General features: G+C 30.9%; 1 long non-coding RNA gene across 1 annotated transcript; it reads right to left on the bottom strand.

Annotated features, from left to right (window-relative positions):
- Positions 1–12,123: 12,123 nt before the first annotated feature.
- LOC123193892 lies at positions 12,124–13,682 on the bottom strand. Its single transcript, XR_006497168.1, has 3 exons — positions 13,592–13,682; positions 12,947–13,011; positions 12,124–12,352 (listed from the first exon to the last, which is right to left on the bottom strand). It is a non-coding gene; the product is annotated as an uncharacterized LOC123193892 (long non-coding RNA).
- Between the last annotated feature and the right edge of the window lie 7,619 nt (positions 13,683–21,301).

Genomic DNA, 21,301 nt, shown 5'->3' with positions numbered 1-21,301 from the left:
ATTATTTGTTTTAAATTATTTTTCTGAATTTTTATTTACTGTTTTTAATTATAATTCGCGTTCAATTCAAAAGCCCTCTTATTTCTTTGTTTTGATTGATTTGTGACGACGTACTAATTAGAACTCTTCAAGGGAACAATCCCTACTTTCTTTTACTACATTTTTGTTACAAGAATTTAATATTTTAATTTGGGTGTTGACGACAACATTTACCACTTCATCATCCTTTGTCGTCACGTCTAGATGACACGACGAGTGATGAAGGACGACAAATTGTTTGGGTGGTGTAATGAATAGATCTTTGTCTCATCATCGCATCACCATCGTGGCACTGAGAGAAGAAGGAGGCTGGAGACGATGCTGAAAGATAAAATTGAAGAGTGAGGGTGAAACTGCTATTTTTGACAATTATGAAGGGTGACTGATTTTGAGAAAATATGAAAACCCTAGGTTTGAGGGTAAAAATGTTATTTTTCAAAGTTTGAAAACTTTAGGTAAAGGTGAAATGTTAGTTTCTAAAACCTGGAGGGTGGGAGAGAATAAACTTTATAACTTTTTAATATAAATAGTAAAATACTATTTTTACCCCTCACTTTAATAGAAAAACTTAATAGAAGTTTGGTCATGGGTGGAAGTTTAGGTTTTTCATCATTCATAGGTGTGGGTTTGAGATTGGGCTAAAATTTGGGTGGGAAATAGTCTTTTTCCCTTTATAAAATCCCTTGGCTTTTATATCTATCAACTCACCCCTCGTTTTTAAAGTGACATGTATGCAAAACTTTTTAGCATGAAATCAAATGTCTAGGGTCAAACATTAGTATAACAAATTTTGGGGGGCCTCTTATGTTACAATTTTTACACATGCACCCCCAAATTAAACTTACTAGTGCTGTGAAGGAAAATAACATAAAGCCCCCTAGCTTATAGATCCATCATTTACCCCCGTATTTAAAGTTTGGCGCATATACTAAACCCTCTAGCATGAAATCTGGAGTCTATGGTTAAACATCCATATAAAAACCTTTTTTGGCCCCCTCAGCTTAAGATAGCTTTAGGAAACATTAAAATTCATATAAGGTTAAAGTTTGAAAAAAAGCTACAGCTTTTAGAAATATTAAAATTCATATAAAGTTAAAGTGGAGAAAAAAAAAGACGGGCATGCGCGTGATAGTGGGATATGTTTTGAAAAAAGACAAGCGAGAAAACATGAAAGTTGAAATTAAAAAAACAAAGTGAGATATGTTTGATAATATATTATATTTAAGTGCTTAATATATTTTTCAATTATTCCTTTCTTTCGAAAATAGTTAAAATACTGTCTGATTGATATTTTTAGGCCAAATGAGCATTTCCCACCCAAGGTTTTATGAGATGACATATGCCCATCCTTTAAGTTCGAAAAAGCCACTTTTCCATTGGTTTTTTAAATTCAATAGTTAGTTTTAACGATTTAACAATATTTATACCATTTTATCATAATATAAAATGTAAGTATCATTTTTTAAAACTTACTAAATGGTAAATGAACATTTTCCCTTATCTTGTTAGAAAAATTATTGTATTCACTTCATATATTTAAAAAATATGTTAAAAATCTTAATAGTTTTAATATGACATTTACATTGATAATTTGTTGTATTTTATTCATTTTTGAAACTATTGAGAATCATATTAAAATTTAAAATTTTCTAAAAACCCTTAAATTTTTTAGAATTTTTAAAACCACTTAAAATTTTCTTATCACACTTAAAAATTTAAAAAATTGTAATAAACTTCAAGCATATGATTATATATCATTGGTACCCCATTCAATACTTGTCGTGGTTGATGTTGCTTGTTCGAATGGTGCGTGTGCGTTTGGTGTGCACACTAGTCTGCCCAGTCAACGGTTTTTTGCCTACTTTTCAGCCCCTCTATTTGAATTATTACTTCCTATTGTATTTTTAATGTTTCCTGAGCCTCTCAAAGCCATTTGGAAGTATCACTATGCATTTCTCGCACATAGCGTCTTCGATTGTGCGCGCACCCCGCACACCCAAGTTTGTTTGTATACATGTACCTACCTCCCCATATGTGTCGATGCATGCTATCCACCGTACCCATCGACTCAACCGCATGCCAAGCACCTTCGTTTCTACAAGCAAACATGCATTTTGTCACAAGGTCACACCTCGATTTGAAATTTACGCCTCAGTTTTCGAATACATGCACCAAAAAAATGTAGAAAATTAGAACACTTGATATACAGGAAATGAACCCAATTTTTTATTATATCAAAAGAAATTTACATTAGGGTATAAAATTATTTAATGAAATTTTGGGAATCGGTGTTATTTAACAAGAGGATTGTTTATCTTTTAAATATTTTTATAAACAATTTTACAATTTTTTTAACAAATTTAATAGGTGGATGGAAAATTAACTTTTTCAAATTTAAAAACTAGAAATCTATCAATTCATCAACCCTAAATAAATCATCCTCTATTTTATTTGATTCATCTTCATCTTGGAGTGTCGATAAAGAAATGGTCAACAAAGAAGATGAGTGAGAAAACAAAATCAATCGGAATAGAGATGGTTGCCAAAAAAAGAAGGGAAAAAAACCCTAAGGGAGCCTTTGGTTTGAGTAATATTTTATTATCAAAATAGAAAAATTACCTTGAAGATAGATTATTGAGTATAAATGATTACTATGTTTGATAAAATTTGATAGATATAAATAATTATTATGTTTGATTAAAGGTAATAAAATATTAATAGTAAATTATTTTACTTAAATGTCATTGAATATAATTATTTTTAAATATTTTTATATTATTTGTCATATTAATTAAAAAAATTATTTTTGTCTCAAAAAATTAATAAATAATAATATAATTATAATAAAATCAAGATTACTTTGGTAATCTTTTAATACCTAAGGTGAAAGTGGTAATAAGATTACCACCTATATTATTTGTCACGTCAGCATTGGTAATAAAATATTACTGTAATATTTTATTGCTGACAAACCAAACAAGCGAATAAAAGATTGATTACGAAGGTAATATTCAAAAACTGGAACCAAACGGCCCATAAAGGTAAAAAGTAACTTTTCAAACGTAAATTAAAAGAAATTATTATTTTTTAAAACTAAAATAGAAAAATAAAATAAAATTTTAATTCTTTTAATATTACAAATTAAATAACATTTTTATCTTTATAATTAACAATAATTTTTAACAAAAATTAGATAATCAAATGGGTATTTAAATTTTCGAAAATTAACAAGTATTACTTTGATGGTGGACTAAACCGTAGGTGAGGATAAGTCTTTTGGCCAAATGGAAACACTAAAACTATTCCTTTCACCAAGTGATTCTTAGTAATATAACAAACCAGTCAACTACAGAATGTATGAAATTACTCAATATATCACACAGCATTTATAGGATTAGGCGCTTGATGTGAGCATATGGAGGTGGCTCCAATTTATTCCCCGTCAAATCTTTCCATGTGAAGTCAATATTGAACTCCTGATCCACATAAGATGTAGGAAAGCGAGAAAACACTTCCTAGAACATGAGGCAGGGGAAAAGTTAGCCTGTGGAATATAAAAATGACAAGTTTATTACTCAAATACAATATCTATATTACTTATGTGATAAAATAACAACATATCTAGTAATCTTGCCTGCATATACTACTTCCAGCCTCTCCTATTTCACACTATTTGAGCGATGCTCAAGGCAATATTGGATTATTAGGAACTGGGGGTGGGTTGGTAAATGAGACACATATAAGTTACGGGGTTTTCTGATAATAATTTCTCTGGTAACACTTGTTTTGCCCGCTTAGCTTTTAAAAATTACACAAAATCTTACCAGTGCAATGAAGGAAAATTACAATGAAACTCTATATTTTCTATTTCTATCAATTTGCCCCCATATTAAAAATTATACATATATGCAAAACTTTCTCTCTTGAAATCTTGTGTTTAGGGTTAAACATCAGTATAAAAAAATTTTGTTAGGGCCCCTTAGCTTATAATATTTACACATGCCATCAAATTCAACTTAATAGCGATACATAGGGAAATTTATAAAAGGTAAAAGAATTATTTCCCACCCAAAATTTAGCCTAATCTCAAACTCACACCTACAGGAGATGAAAAACCCAAACTTCCACCCATAGCCAAAATGCTATCCAAATTTTCAGTTAAAAACAGGGGTAAAATCATTATTTTACCTATAAACTTTAAAATTTTAAAATTTTTATCATTCCCCCTCTAGGTTTTAAAAACTAACCCCTCAACCCATCCTCAAAGTTTGAAAAATTTAGATTTCACCCATAAGGTTTGCTTCCTTTTTCGACCACCATCGATGATCGATGGTTTCCACTGATCTCTTATCTCTGACTACAAAGGACAGTGAAAGATGACCCTTTATCTCTCAGATTTGGACGATGAAGCGTCATCCAGATTCAGAAGAATAGACAAAAGATGACGCTTCATGATAACGTCATTAATTGTTATTATTTAAGGCAATCTAATGGAATTATTTATCTTTTGCACTTAGGAAGCTTTGAATATTTTTGGAGTGAAGTTCGGGCCAAAGGGACTAAAATTGGAGTAGGCTTATCAGTTAACAAAATTTGTTATGCTGACTAAGCATGGGCACGTGAAATGACGAGAGCATATTTCGAAAATTAAAATTGGATGTCCAGATAAGTTGAGATATTCCAAAAAAGTCAAGATTTGCTTCCTAGAAAAGGGATGATTATTAGCTAGAAAAGAAGATTATTTTAGATAGATAAGGAAGGATATTTTTTAGTGAAGAATATACATTAAAAAATATATATCTTTTCCTTTCTTTTTGGGAAGATATGTATCACATTTGCTTGGCTGGATTAGAAGATTAGTATCACCTTTTATTTCTAGATCTGAGTAGGACGAAAATATATATTTTTATTTTTAGTTTGTTGGGATTCATCATTGTAATTGGAGAAACTTTTTTTTTTCTGGAATTTTGGCTTGCTTAGGATGGTTTACAGTGGCTGAATATTTTCTTTTGGTTGAAGAGATCTGAAACGATGGAACTACAAGAATTGTGAGATTAAGTTTTGTTCTTTAATGCATCTTTTAATTATTCAAGTATTGATTATTTTTCTGGATTATTTATTATGATTGTATTAGTTGATTGCTAAGGCACACGATTAGTTTATTAATTAATACGATCTAATGCTAGTTTAGATGCTGAATCCATAATTATTCAATCCATTTAATCGAAGTGGCAACCAAGATTTAGTGTTTGCTGCTTTAGAAACTATAATTCCTAGGAAAAATAATCAACTAGATTAAATGCAACATCGTATGCTTGTGTTGTCTTGTTTTGTTGGTCTTTCTAATTCTTAATGCTATTGTTTAATTAAATTTGAGATCGTATCATAGTTGTTAACCAATAAGAGTTAACTGGAAGACATGTTTTTGGTTAACTAATCGTAAGAAAAGACAAGTAACTAATACTACAACGAATATTTGAATAATTAATTTAATTTTTTTTTTGGTATCGATGATCAATCGTAGTTCAATGGTGGATATGACCGTAGACCAAGGTTTGTTTAATTGATTATTTGTTTTAGATTATTTTTCTGAAGTTTTATTTACTGTTTTTAATTATAATTCGCGTTCAATTCAAAACCCCCCTTATTTCCTTATTCTGATTGATTTGTGATGACATACTAACTGGAACTCTTCGAGGGAATGATCCCTACTTTTCTTTACTACATTTTTGTTGTAGAAATTTAGAATTTTAATTTTGGTGTTGATTACAGCACTAACCAAATTTTGTTGTTGTTGTCAGGGAGTTTTTACTTTGTATGTTTGTTATACGATCTTTGAAACAAGCTAATTTACAATTTGATCCAAAGATTGAAAAGACTATAATAGGATTAAGAAAAGAAGCGAAAAAGAGACTACAAACACATAGATCTGCTCACGAAACAGTAGAATACATGGTTGAGAATCAGACTTTAAGAGAGTTTACTGCTCCAGATTTGAATCAACAACCACACTACATTACTTTTCCTAATTTAGATGCTAATACTACATTTGAATTAAAATCTTAGCTATTGTTTTTGCATTAGAAAATTTTCGTTCTTATTTATTGGGTACTAAAGTTGTTATTTATTTTGATCATGTAGCCTTTAGGTATTTGATAACAAAGAAGAAGGTAAAACCAAGGCTTATAAAGTGGATTTTTCTACTGAGTGAATTTGACCTGGAGATCAAGGATAAAACTAGACAAGAGAATCGTGTTACTGACCATTTAAGCCGTCTAGTTCATGTGAAAATAGAGTAGAATCTACAAGAGCAATTTCCTGATGAGTAGTTATTTTCAGCAAGCTAAAAGTTGCCCTAGTACACACATTGTGAATTATTTGGTTACTAACATACTGCCAGCTGATTTATCTAAGCCTCAAAGAGATAAACTGCAAAATAATGCAAAGTATTATGTATGGGATGATTCGTATTTGTGGAAACATTACGTTGATCAAATTATAAGAAAGTGTGTTCTTGAAACTGAAATTTCTTCTATTATTACCTTTTGTCGTTCATATACTTGTGAAAGCCATTTTGGAGCCAAAAGGATAGTAAGAAAATTTTTGGATTGTGGATTTTTCTGGCCAACTTTATTTCGAGACTCTTACTCTTTTTGCAAATCTTGTGAACGCTGTAAGAAAACATGTAATATTTCACAGAAAAATGAAATGCCTCAAACTCCTATTTTAGTTTCTGAAATTTTTGATGTTTGGGGTATTGATTTAATAGGGCCTTTTCCATCTTCGTTTGGTTACGTTTATATTTTATTAGCTATTGATTATGTCTCGAAGTGGGTAAAAGTGAAAGCTACCCAAACTGATGACTCTAAAGTTGTTTTAGGTTTCCTTAAATCTAAAATATTCAGCATGTTTGTCATTCTGAAGGCTCTAATTAGTGATCAAGGAAAACATTTTTGTAATCGAACAATAGAGGCAATGCTGAAAAAGTATGGTGTTACACACAAGATTGCTACGTCGTACCATCCGCAAACTAGCAAACAAGCTGAGGTTTCAAACCAAGAAATTAAATCTATCATTGAGAAAACCGTTGGTCTAACAAGAAAGGATTGGAGTTTGTGCTTCGAGGGTGCGTTATGGGCATATAGAACAGCGTACAAAAAGCCAATTGATATGTCACCGTATGGGCTGGTATATGTTTAAATGCTTTGGTAATGCTTGTGGTTCTAGCCTTTAGTATCTATTAATCCTCCCTTTTACCCAAAACCCCATTACAACCTAAAGTAAAGTCCTTTTAATTTATGCATGTATATAATTTAAGTGGTGTAGATTTGGTGCATAAGCAAACCAATGGTAGAATGTTTGCATCGGAAGAATTTGAGCGAAACACTAAACCATTAAACACATGAGTGTTATGAGTGATAACCGTGAGAAGATTCACCAAAATCTTTATACATGCTTTATAATGTGATTGTTTTGATTTGTCTTTATGCATATTTCCTTATGAAGTTTGATGATGATGTGTGTTGTTGCTTGAGTCTTGGTTGGTTTGAATCCTAAGGTATGCACACTTTTTGGTATCATGAGAAAATAGATTGATGAAACCTTTTTGTTTTTGTTTTTGATAATTTTGTTTTACCCAAGAACAAGCAAAAGATAAGTGTGGGGGAATTTGATAACGTCGTTAATTGTTATTATTTTGAGTTCTAATTCCCTTATGTTGTATGGAAATTTAATGCAATTTAATGGAATTATTTATCTTTTGCACTTAGGAAGCTTTGAATATTTTTGGAGTGAAGTTTGGGCCAAAGAGACTAAAATTCGAGCAGACTTATCAGTTAAAAAAATATGTGATGTTGACTAGGCGTAGACACGTGAAATGACGAGAGCATATTTCAAAAATTAAAATTGAATGTCCAGATCAGTTGAGATATTCTAGAAAATGGATGATTATTAGCTGGAAAAGAGGATTATTTTAGATAGATAAAGAAGGATATTTTTTAGGGAAGGGTATACATTAAAATATATATATCTTTTCTTTTCTTTTTGGGAAGATATGTACCACATTTGCTTGGTTGGATTAGAAGATTAGTATTACCTTTTATTTCCATATTTGAGTAGGGCGAAAATATATATTTTTATTTTTAGTTTGCTGGGATTCATCATTGTAATTGGAGAAACATTTTTTTTCTGGAATTTTGGCTGGCTTAGGATGGTTTACAGTGGCTGAAAATTTTCTCTTGGTTGAAAGGATCTGAAACGATGGAACTACAAGAATTATGAGATTAAGTTTTGTTTTTTAATGCATCTTTTAATCATTCAAGTATTAACTATTTTCCTGGATTATTTATTATGATTGTATTAGTTGATTGCTAAGGCACGCGATTAGTTTATTAATTAATACAATCTAATGCTAGTTTAGATGTTGAATCCGTAATTGTTCAATCCATCTAATCGAAGTGGCAACTGAGATTTATTGTTTGCTGCATCAGAAACTATAATTCCTAAGGAAAATATTCAACTAGATTAAATGCAATGTCGTACGTTTGTGTTGTCTTGCTTTGTTGGTCTTTCTAATTCTTAATGCTATTGTTTAATTAAATTCGAGATCGTATCCGAGTTGTTAATCAATAAGAGTTAACTAGAATACATATTTTTGGTTAACTAATCATAAGGAAAGACATGTTACAAATACCACAACGAATATTTGAATAATTAATTTGATATTTTTTTGGCATTAATGATCAGTTATAGTTCAATGGTGGATGTGACCGTAGACTAAGGTTTGTTTAATTGATTATTTTTCTAAATTTTTATTTACTATTTTTAATTATAATTCGCGTTCAATTCAAAACCCTCTTTATTTCTTTGTTTTGATTCATTTGTGACGACATACTAATTGGAACTCTTTGAAGAAATGATCCTTACTTTCCTTTAATACATTTTTGTTGCAGTAATTTAAGATTTTAATTTGGGTGTTAACGACAGCACTTACCACTTTGTCATCCTTTGTCGTCACGTCTGGACGACACGACGAGCGACGAAGGATAACAAAGTGTCATCCTTTGTTGTCTGAGTGGTGTAATGAAAAGATCTTCATCTCTTCGTTGCACCATCACCATAGCACCAGGAGAAGAAGTAGGTCGGAGACGACGTCGAAAGATATAGTTGAAGAGTGGGGGTGAAATATGTTTTTGAAAATTATGGAGGGTGACTAATTTTGAAAAAATATGAAAACCCTATGTTTGAGGGTAAAAATGTTATTTTTCAAAGTTTGAAAAATTTGGGTAAAAGTAAAATGTTAGTTTCTAAAACCTAGAGGGTGGGGGAGAATAAACTTTATGACTTTTTAATATAAATAGTAAAATAACTATTTTACCCCTCTTTTTAACTGTAAAAATTAACAAAAGTTTGGTCATAGGTGGGAGTTTAGGTTTTTTATCTCTCATAAGTGTGGGCTTGAGATTGGGCTAAAATTTGGGTGGGAAATAATAATTTTCCCTTTATAAAATCCCTTGGCTTTTATATCTATCAATTCACCCCTCATTTTTAAAGTGTGAAATCAAATGTCTAGGGTCAAACATAGTATAACAAATTTTGGGGAGCCTCTTATGTTACAATTTTTACACATGCACCCCCAAATTAAACTTACTAGTGCTATAAAGGAAAATGACATAAAACCCCCTAGCTTATATAGCCATCATTACCCCCGTATATAAAGTTTAGCGCATATACCAAACCCTCTAGCGTGAAATCTGGAGTCTATGGTTAAACATCCATATAAAAACCTTTTTTGGCCCCCCAGCTTAAGATAGCTTTAGGAAACATTAAAATTCATATAAAGTTAAAGTTTGAAAAAAGCTACAGCTTTTAGAAACATTAAAATTCATATAAAGTTAAAGTGAAAAAAAAAAAAAGACGGGCATACGCATGATAGTGGGATAGGTTCGAAAAATGACAAGCGAGAAAACATGAAAGTTGAAATTAAAAAAACAAAGTGAGATATGTTTGATAATATATTATATTTAAGTGCTTAATATATTTTTCAATTATTCATTTCTTTCGAAAATAGTTAAAATACTGTCTAATTGATATTTTTAGGCGAAATGAGCAATTCCCACCCAAGGTTTTATGAGATGACATATACCCATCATTTAAGTTCGAAAAAGCCACTTTTCCACTGGTTTTTTAAATTCAATAGTTAGTTTTAACTATTTAAGAATATTTATGCCATATATCATAATATGAAGTGTAAATATGATTTTTCAAAACTTACTAAGTGGTAAATGGACATTTTCCCTTATCTTGTTAGAAAAATTATTGTATTCACTTCATATATTGAAAAAATATGTTAAAAATCTTAATAGATTTAATATGACATTTACACTGATAATTTGTTGTTTTTTATTCATTTTTGAAACTATTGAGAATCGTATTAAAATTTAAGATTTTCTAAAAACGCCTAAATTTTTTAGAATTTTTAAAACCTTAAAATTTTATTATCACGCTTAGAAATTTAAAAAATTACACTAAACTTCAAACATATGATTACATATCATTTGTACCCCAATCAATACTTGTCGTGGTTGATGTTGCTTGTTCAAATGGTGTGTGTGCGCTTGGTGTGCACACTTGTCTGCCCAGCCAACGTTTTTTTGCCTTCTTTTCAGCCCCTCTATTTGAATTATTACTTCCTATTGTATTTTTAATGTTTCCTGAGTCTCTCAAAGCCATTTGGAAGTATCACTATGCATTTCTCGCACATAGCGTCTTCGATTGTGCGCGCACCCAAGTTTGTTTGTATACACGCACCTACCTCCCCATATGTGTTGATGCATGCTATCCACCGTACCCGTCGACTCAACTGCATGCCAAGCACCTTCGTTTCTACAAGCAATATGCATTTTGTCACAAGGTCACACCCCGATTTGAAATTTACGCCTCAGTTTTTCGAATACATGCACCTAAAAAATGTAGAAAATTAGAGCACTTGATATACAGGAAATGAACCCAACTTTTTATTATATCAAAAGAAATTTACATTAGGTATAAAATTATTTAATAAAATTTTGGAAAACGGTGTTATTTAACAAGAGGGTTTTTTGTCTTTTTAATATTTTTGTAAACAATTTTACAATTTTTTTAACAAATTTAATAGATGGATGGAAATTTAACTTTTTCGAATTTAAAAGATAGAAATCTATCAATTCATCAACCCTAAACAAGTCATCCTCTATTTCATTTGATTCATCTTCATCTTGGAGTGTTGATAGAGAAAGGGTCAGCAAAGAAGATGAGTGAGAAAACAAAATCAATCGGAATAGAGATGGTTGCCAAAAAAAAAAGAGAAAAAAACCCTAAAGGGACGTTTGGTTTGGATAGTGTTTTATTATCAAAATATAAAAATTACCTTGAAAATATATTAGTTAGAAGATTACTAAATATAAATGATTACTATGTTTGATAAAATTTGATAAGTATAAATAATTATTGTGTTTGGTCAAATATAATAAAAGATTACTAATAAATTATTTTTTACTTAAATATCTTTGAATATAATTATTTTTAAATATTTTTATATTATTTGTCATATTAATTAAAAAAAAAATTTATTTGTCTCAAAAAATTAATAAATAATAATATAATTATAATAAAATCAAAATTACTTTAGTAATCTTTAAACACCTAAAGTGAAAGTAATAATTAGATTACCACTTATATTACTTGTTACGTTAACATTAATAATAGAATATTACTGTAATATTTTATTGTTGACAAAACAAAGAAATAAAACATTAATTATCAAAGTGATCTTCCAAAACTAGAACTAAACGGCCCCTAAAGGTCAAAAGTAACTTTTCAAACGTAAATTAAAAGAAATTATTATTTTTTAAAACTAAAATAAAAAAATAAAATAAAATTTTAGTTCTTTTAATATTACAAATTAAATAACATTTTTATCTTTATAATTAACAATAAATTTTAACAAAAATTAGATGATCAATGGGTATTTAAATTTTCAAAAATTAACAAGTATCACTTTGACAGTGAACTAAACCTTAGGTGAGGGTAAGTCTTTTGGCCAAATGGAAACACTAAAACTATTCCTTTCACAAAGTGCTGTTAGTAATATAATAAACCAGTCAACGACAGAATGTATGAAATTACTCAATATATCACATAGCATATATAGGATAAGGCCCTTGATGTGAGCATATGGAGGTGGCTCCAATTCATTCCCCGTCAAATCTTTCCATGTGAAGTCAATATTGAACTCCTCATCCACATAAGATGTAGGAAAGCGAGAAAACACTTCCTAGAACATGAGGCAGGGGAAAAGTTAGCCTGTGGAATATAAAAATGACAAGTTTATTACTCAAATACAATATATCTATATTACTTAGTGTGATAAAATAACAACATATCTAGTAATCTTGCCTGCATATACTACTTTCAGCCTCTCCTATTTCACACTATTTGAGCGATGCTCAAGGCAATATTGGATTATTAGGGAATAGCTAATCAATTAAAGAAGAGAAAGCACTGGAACAATTTAAAATTATTATTGATTAACGAAGTTTGAAATAACAATGTCATAAAGCAATTTAGCAACTCAACGAAAAATTCACAAGGAAAGCAACCTCTATACAGTATTATGTGCCTCTCTTAAAATTTTGAAACATCTTGCATCAAGAACAATTATTAGTAAGGTAAGAAACAAGTGCTATGTGTATTTTACTATTTACATAGCTCCATGTCAAGAAGGGAGAACAGGGGGTTTGGTGGACTATTTTTGCAGCCGACCAATGAAGACATGACATAATTTCTCTTGAAATAGTAATGCATATATTTTGAACCATCTACTACAAAATTTTAAAAATCCGTACAATAAGTGTGCAAAAAATCTGACCTCTATATCACATGTTGCTTCTGCATGCTGCTCATTCAACAAATATATCAGTCCTGTCAGCTAGCCTAATCAATAAGAAATAATGGAGAAAATTAAAAAAAAACCTCAACAAAATGTCAAAAGATTGAAAGACAATTACAAGGTCATAATATGCTGAAAAGCATTTGGTTCTTTCTGCCTGAACACAGATAACTAGCTTATACTAAATATCAAGAATAGGTCAGTTCCATAGTCCATTTATGTGGTAAAGTTTCATTTACAAGAGGCTCAGGTCACCCTCTTGTAGACATTTGATGGTCAGTTAAACAAGAACTTGAAGGCTTGTAAAAGGTAACCAGTTCATTGACCAAACAGACAAATACAAGAACACAAATGAGCACGGGCGGGTCTTGTGGGATACAATAACCATGAGAGAAAACAAGAACTTGGGGGTCACATGTACATTTCACTTTGAGCTGCTATACGTTTTCATGCTCAACAGATTATATATGTGAACCAATAAGCATGATAGTTATAAACGATAAAAGTAAGATCTCAATCTAAGCATAGGATTTACATTTTATTGAAAAGGTTTAGTATAGACGATACGTTAGTATGAAGTATACAGTAAACAGTAATTTCTGATTGAGGAAAGCGGAATTTGACCTTCTGATCAAGCTTCCAATCAGCTGGATGTCTCCAACAAATTGCTCGACCTGGTTGGTCTTTCAAATGAATCACTTTATCTGACCATGGTGCACATTTATCATGTGAAGCTATTTCACATCGCACGCATTGCCACTCAATTTCCGTCGGCAAATGAAGCTTGCCTGAAACAGAATATATCACATATATGAGCAACACAAGGACTGGTAATTAGCACTGGTTTGACTAGTATTACATCTGGAAAACATTACTATTCAATCATCCGAGACGGGGAAAACATAGAACTAAAAACAAAATAACAAAAACCAAAGTTACTTGACCATAATGTGACTTGAAAACTATTTTATTTTGATAAGAACTTATGAAAATACGTCAAGAACAAAAAAATAAGGGTACATAATGTGTATCATAGTTGCCAGAGGAACACCTAGGCAAGGCTTTCCTGAAGGTGATTTAGTCGCCGCCTTGAATATGGTCAAGTCGACTAGTGGTCCAAAGGTGATCACCTTTAGCACTATTTTTGGAGAAGTTTTAGGCAACAGAAAAGCTTACTTCATTATCACACAAGACTTCAATGATGTCTTAGGCAATATTGAGAGTTATCAACGAATTTTAGGGTCATTATAGAAGTTGACAAGGAATTCTAAGATCGATAAAGAGATCTTTTGTCGGTTTTAAGTTTGTTGAAAATGTTGGAGGGATTTAAGGTTGTCATAAAGACCATCAACGAGTTCTAAGATTGCCCTAAAGATTATTAAAGTTTTTACATGTCACATTAAATGCAATCACCTACCAATTTTTTTTTACCAATTTCTCTTCCCTTTCACTTAACCCTATGCTCCATTTTTTGGTTCACTCACTGTGCTTTTTAATTTTTTTTTTTTTTGTGCCTTAGGTCTAAAGGTGATGCCTTTGCCCTTTTTTTTTTTTTAAACTATGATGGGTAGTAGGTTATCACTCAACCAGTACAGAAGCAACCTGATTGGGTATTAAAACAATTCAAAAGTGATGCATGAATTTATAAAACTATTTGAACACTTCCGCCAGGTCAGCCCTCAAAACTAAGAATTCAGATGAATTAAGTATAAAAAGGGTTTCTTGGTATATCTCTGAGGCTAAGGCTTATGGACATTTTAAAAACAAAATTTTGTCCCACAATGTGCAATTCTTCTCCTTTTTCTTCATAACCAGCCTATAGCAAATTTCAAATTCATAAGAGTACAGCTCCATTTGATGTTCCACAATACCTAACTCGTCATTAACTAGCCCTATCGTTGACTGTTGTTTACAGCAATTGGAACAGTGCAATGATGCCCGAAACTTTAAAGATCACAGGAATGATATCATTTCATGAGATCTTACATGTTGTGGACACTTGAATTTTTTGGTATTAGAGACCCCAAGTCTTTCCTTTGCACATATTAAGTGATAAACTCCTTGGCAACCACGAACTATGTAGAACACCTCCTTCCCTGGGTAGATAGTCTTACAGCAAACAAGACATTCAACCTGAGATGAACCACAGAAAAAACCTCAGCACTTTCATCATTTATATCAGCTGTCAAAAAGCAAACTGAAATCATAGAACCTACGCTTCAAAACAAAAACATCTAATGTCACCGTTGATCTCACCATAGAGAGGTAGGAAACATGTTTTTGAGCCCATTTGCAGCATTCCGTATCCACTCTTAAGTAAACAAAACATTAGGACTTACAAAAAAAAACTTCTACCACATATCTTATTTCTAATTAATTCTATGCTTAACAAGCCTTGTTGAACAAAAGAAACAAGGTGCAAAATAAAAAGGCTTTTCAATAAAACATTCACTCAAGCTATAACCTACAAGATTTAAGTTGTCGAAAATGCGTTAGCCAAACAGTAAGATCCCTGTTACTAGGGCAACTGAATTAGAGGCTAGCAATTTAAAAAAAAAAGCTCCTGAGTTTTGAAATTTTAATTTTGTTTCCCTAGCAATCTTCCATATCTCCCCCGTCACTTGATTGAACCTTAAATTGACAAGCTGTAATATGGTGAAGCCAAGAAGCACCCACCCTTTTCACGAAATGACCTACTCTACAAATATTTAAAGATTCATCGCATGACATCAGACTTAAGAAGCCATTTTCTCAAGGCAATGCCACACCTAAATATCCTGACCATGAAGTTTCGCTAATTTTATTTGGAAGCTTAAAAGATATCAGTCTATTTCTAAAATCTCCAGAATTACTTAATAAAGCATTACCAAAAATCCTGCTGCACCATTTCAACACTCCTAACTTAAACAATTTAACAACAAATTGTGACTTACACATATACAATCTCTACAAAATTTAACTTCTCCGCTACTGAAACTAAAAAGGTGTTTCAGAATTGCACAGCATCCAACCAAAAGCACCGAAAGTTTCAAAATGTTTTTCTATGTTTGCGCTTACCTAGCTAATTTAATTCTACTTATCTCGAAGTTTCTAGCATTAATTTAACTTGAATGTTATATTACCATTTTCTTCGCTCCGTTGAGAAACGGAGGGTAATATTTTGACGGCGAGGCTCCTTACTCCATCTTCTTCCGAATCCAAGCCATCACGTGTACCTCAAAACAGCTCACTTTCTTGGCTAGCACAATTGAGCCGGCTCCGCTTCGCAACCTTGATGGCGCTCCTATTTCCATTAATACAAGCCTCGAGCTCCAATCCCAATCATCGCAGCAGTCTCCATCGGTGGTCAACGCAAGGACCTGGGCGGACGAGTCGGCACGTGGCGACTCGGCGGCTGAGTCGGAAGAAAGCGGCTTGAGAGCCGGACACTGAGCTATGGCTAGAGATGAGGGGAGAGAGAGAGACTGGCGAGGTCTGGCATTTTGCGTAATTAATTGAAACTTAAAAAGGAGAATTTATTAAACATTTGGTTTGATTTTATATGGAAGGAAAGAGAGGGAACTTGGGCGGGAAAGTTAGGGATTTGTATTTTTTTCGTTTTGAAGAAACGTTAGTTGAAATTACGAGAGTGACCTTGGCATGTGGGGGCCATGTGTAAGGGGGGCGCGTGAATTTGAATTGATTAGCCGTGGTGGCCTGCGTACACGTGGAAGGCTAAAATTATGTTTTAATATAATTCTATAACTTATCACATTTTCCCACGAAAATCAACCTCCATTAGGGGAGTAAAAAAATAATAAATTTAATATTTTATAAATTTAAAAAATTAAAAATAATATTTTTATATATTATTTTAATATTTTAAATATAATAATTTAACTTTTTTATATATATTTGAAAATTAATAATTTAGTTTTCAAAATCTTAATCACATCTTTAATTGGAATCTTACCATGACATGGAGGATGTAATAATCATAATTAAGAAGTATATTTATCTTGATATAAAATAAAACTTTAAAGTCAATGTAAATCTGAATTAGACTATCACCCAAATACCACATTTGTTTTCATTACTTGATTAATAAACAATGATAGAGCCATGAAGGTAAGGTTGAACCCAAACTGCACCAATTTGGTCCCGAAAGCTAACTTAATTTGGTTTGAATTTGTTTAATTTGAATTTAAATTAAAAAATTTGACTCATTTTTTTAAATTGAGTTAAACTTAAATTAGAAAGTGTTTAACTCAATTCAATTTAAGTTTAACTCGAATTTATAACTTGAATTTATAGTTTGAATTCATGATTTGATTCATTTTGGTTCATGGCTTGATTTATTTTGAATTTATGGTTTGAATTAGTGGTTTAGTTTGGTTCAAATTCATGACTCAAATAAATGGTTTTGCCTATTATTTAAATAAAACGATATCATTTTACTAATAAACTATGAATTCCAATAACTAATTTGAGTCATAAAGCCATAAATTCAATCCAAACTTTAGCTAAATTAAAGTGAATCATTTTTTATTCAAATCAAACTCAATCCACCATTAATATTGGCTTGATGAACTTGATTTAAACTCAAATCAACTATTTTTTTATTCAAATCGAAATCAAACTAAGAGGTGTTTTAACTATCCCTATTTGGAGGCCTCCTCTCAACAAAAATATTGGATTCACCACTGTATATGGTTGTATGGGGGTTGTACACGTGGTGGAACCAAGGTTCCCTGCCAAGAGAGGTTTTATTGGCTTTGCCACTGTTTTCCAATCGCCTAAGCCTCAATTTTAAGAAATTTACTTGTATATAAAATATCAAATTTTTTTTTAACTTGCACTTAGTTTTGAACATACAACAGGAAATGAAAATGAATTGCTCACCGAGATCTCTTAAATGACATAGAAGCAACAGCTCCATGATTAATTACCCCCCCCCCCCCCCCCCCCCCCCCCCCAAAAAAAAAGGAGTTCCATGACTAATATTTTTAATTTTGTGGAAATATCAAAAAAAATCCCCTAATCGAATAGATATTAATACACTATACTAACTTTTATTCCATTTACTATTGCTTACAATTTTTCCTTATAATAATTCAAAAAATTTGCGAGAGTTTAGCTAAAATGGAACTTAAAAATAATGATAATGGTTAATAATAAAAAGGTTGTTACACAAATGATTAACATACAAAGATTTTGCGGAAAAAAAGGGTGTAAAAGTTTTTATATCTTAAAACATAATCACACACAAAAAAATTGTTCTTTTTTTTCTCCCTTTAAATGTAAGCTACCAAATGAAATATAGAGAGCATTGAACAATCCAAATATCCAGCAAAAGCAAAATGAACCAGAAGGGCAAGAAGCTTTCAAATCTAATCTTGATAGAATTTAATGTTCAATCACAAATACATCTATTGAAGTTCTGTGACGTAAGTTTATAATACACAATATGTATGAGAAATAGTCAAACTACATACCAAAATAAAAAAAAATAATGTTATGTGCACTCAATTTTAAATACACACTTAACAAGTCACGTATCATCTAAGTATCTAATTGAGTAAATAAAATTAAATACATATAATTTTATTAAAATAAAAATGATGAATAAAAATACTGATAGCAACATACAAACATCTTTCCTAATACAAACATTTTTTACAATAATCAGTAATATGTTGACAAAGATGTCTTGTGTCACTTGTACATGTTAAACATGAACTGCAGTGTTTACATACTACTCGATGAATTACTTTTTCTTTGATCATTTCCTATATTTGATCGAAGCGATCCCACATCATTAACTTTTGCTTTCTTTTTCTCTTTGTTGAGTGTGTTTGTACCACTTTCACCAGTTAGTGCTCCACTTGTTCTACATTATGCATCATCAATAATGTCATTAGCGCTAACATGATAATAGTCAAATGGATTGAATTCATTTAACCATGAATTTATTTGTTAAATATTTTTTATTAGCAAAAGTAAAATGAAAACGAAATTATAAATATAGAAAATTATTGTTTGTGAATTTAGATAATTTTAGAATGAGAGTTGATTAGAGAAAATGAGATTGAAAATAAAGAAAGATTGAGAGATTGAGATTTGTGAGAGAATAATGAAATTTGTAAAAGGAAGGAGGGATAGGTGTTGGGTTTATATAAGAAAAAAATTAATTTGAATGGTTTCTGCCCTTCAAATATAATTTTTTTTTAAGAACCCTCAATAGTAACAAGTCATGTTGGCTTGACCCATGGGCTTACGGCTTAGGCCTATGCCTGACCTGCTACATTACTGTGTTAGACCCTTCCATATTCGGTTTTTTTCCTAGACTTTGACTTGTGCTTTGGGCCAACCTAATTCAATTGACGCATTTATTCCTAAGGTTACAATAATAACTATAAAATTCTCCAATCTTAATTGTCATTTTCTTTTAACATGGAAGATCGTACACAAATTTCACACAAATAGCACAAATTCAAGTAGGAAATATAGCTTAATCTAGATAAGAATTTCCATACTTACTTTTTTTTTTTATTTAATAAATTGTATCGTTAAAATTATAGACAAGATTGCGAAATTTTGATGAGCTGAAGACATTTTCTAGAAGTTTAGTGTATAAGCTAAATTTCAAACATGAAACACGAAACTTCAATTTGGAAGCTAAGTGCAAGGTTTAAGACTATAAGGGGATTTCAATAGTATTTTCAAGGGTGTAGGTGCAAAATATAAAAACTAAATATTTTCATTAAATATAGTGTTCCCGCTAAATTTTATATTGGAATGCTAAAATTTGATGTCTACTGAGTGGGTGGGTTGTTAAGTATATATATATAATCTACGGGGTTTTATCATAATTTCCCCCGGTAACACAAGTTTTGCCCTCTTAGTTTTTAAAAGTTATATATACTCCCCTAAATTAATCTAACTAGTGCTATAAAGGATAATTACAATAAAAGTATATATTCTATTTCTATCAATTTACCCTCATATGTAAAATTTGGCATATAGGCAAAACTTTTTCTTCTGAACTCTCGTGTTTAGGGTTATACATCAGTATAAAAAAATATTTTAAGCCTCCTTAGCTTATAATATTTACATATGGACCATCCAATTAAACTTCCTAGCACCACATAGGAAATTTATAAAAACCCTATGGCTTTCATATTTATCAATTTACCCCTCATATTTAAAATATGACAAGCATGAAATCTCAAGTCTAGGGTTAAACATTAGTATAACAATTTTTTTTTGCCTTTGAGCTTATAATTATTACATGCACCCCCAAATTAAACTTTGTAATGCCATAAATGAAAATAACAGAAAACCCCCTAGCTTTTATATCTATCATTTACCCCATATTTAAAGTTTAGCACATATATACCAAACTTTCTAGCATGAAATCTCAGTTCTATGGTTAAACATCAATATAACAAATTTGTTTGACCCCTTAGCTTACAATATTTTCACATACATTCCCAATTTATACATTTAAGTTTACATAGCAAATTGCCATAAAACCTCCTAGTTTTTTTCTGTATCATTAACCTCCTTGTTTCAAAGTTTGGCCTACGCACTTTCAAGGCTTAAAATCAAATTAATTCTTGAAACCTATTCAAATTAACGTAGTATACTCAAACACAAAATTTGTTTCTCATCAATGTAATAGAATATATGGGAGGTTTGTAATTCAATGAAAATAGAATAAAAATATGGCTTTATTATTCATGCTGTGGCAGAACCAGCACCTAGGCCTACCCTTAAAATTCAAAATCTTTTAGTAAGTAAATGTTAGACCCACTCTCATTCCAGTCTGCGTCCTTCAGACTACCTTCATGAGCCTGTTTCTTTCAATTCGATTCCCTTAACCAGTGATGTTCACTTAAGTAAAATCTATAACTCTACAAATTTTATTAACTATTTTTGGTTATTTTAATTTTTGTGCAAGAAATCGTATGAATTTTATCTACCTGGTATAGGTTATTTAATGAGTTGCATGACAAAAATGTCTTATTTATCACTAAATGATTATTTTATAATCTTTAATCTTGGTGTTTAGATTGTCTCTTATTTCATTGATTGGAATTTAGAGTCATTTTACCTAATTTTTAGGAGTTTCTTACTGGTATTAGGAGAGATGTTTGTTTGTTGCTATCAATATTTTCCCTCATCACATTTATTTTGGCATGTAGTTTGATTATTTCTTGTACATATTTTAAGCTTGCTGAATTTGAATGATTATAACCAAGGAAATTTTAAGCAATAGTGAACAGAAAAAAAAAAAGGTTAGAATTGCACATCAATATCACTCATGGAACTGTTGTTTTTGTCTCATTTAAG

Source organism: Mangifera indica, chromosome 13 (assembly GCF_011075055.1).
Source record: "Mangifera indica cultivar Alphonso chromosome 13, CATAS_Mindica_2.1, whole genome shotgun sequence".
Taxonomy (NCBI): domain Eukaryota; kingdom Viridiplantae; phylum Streptophyta; class Magnoliopsida; order Sapindales; family Anacardiaceae; genus Mangifera; species Mangifera indica.
Note: the sequence above shows the minus strand (reverse complement) of the source record. Positions and strands in the feature narration are given on the sequence as shown.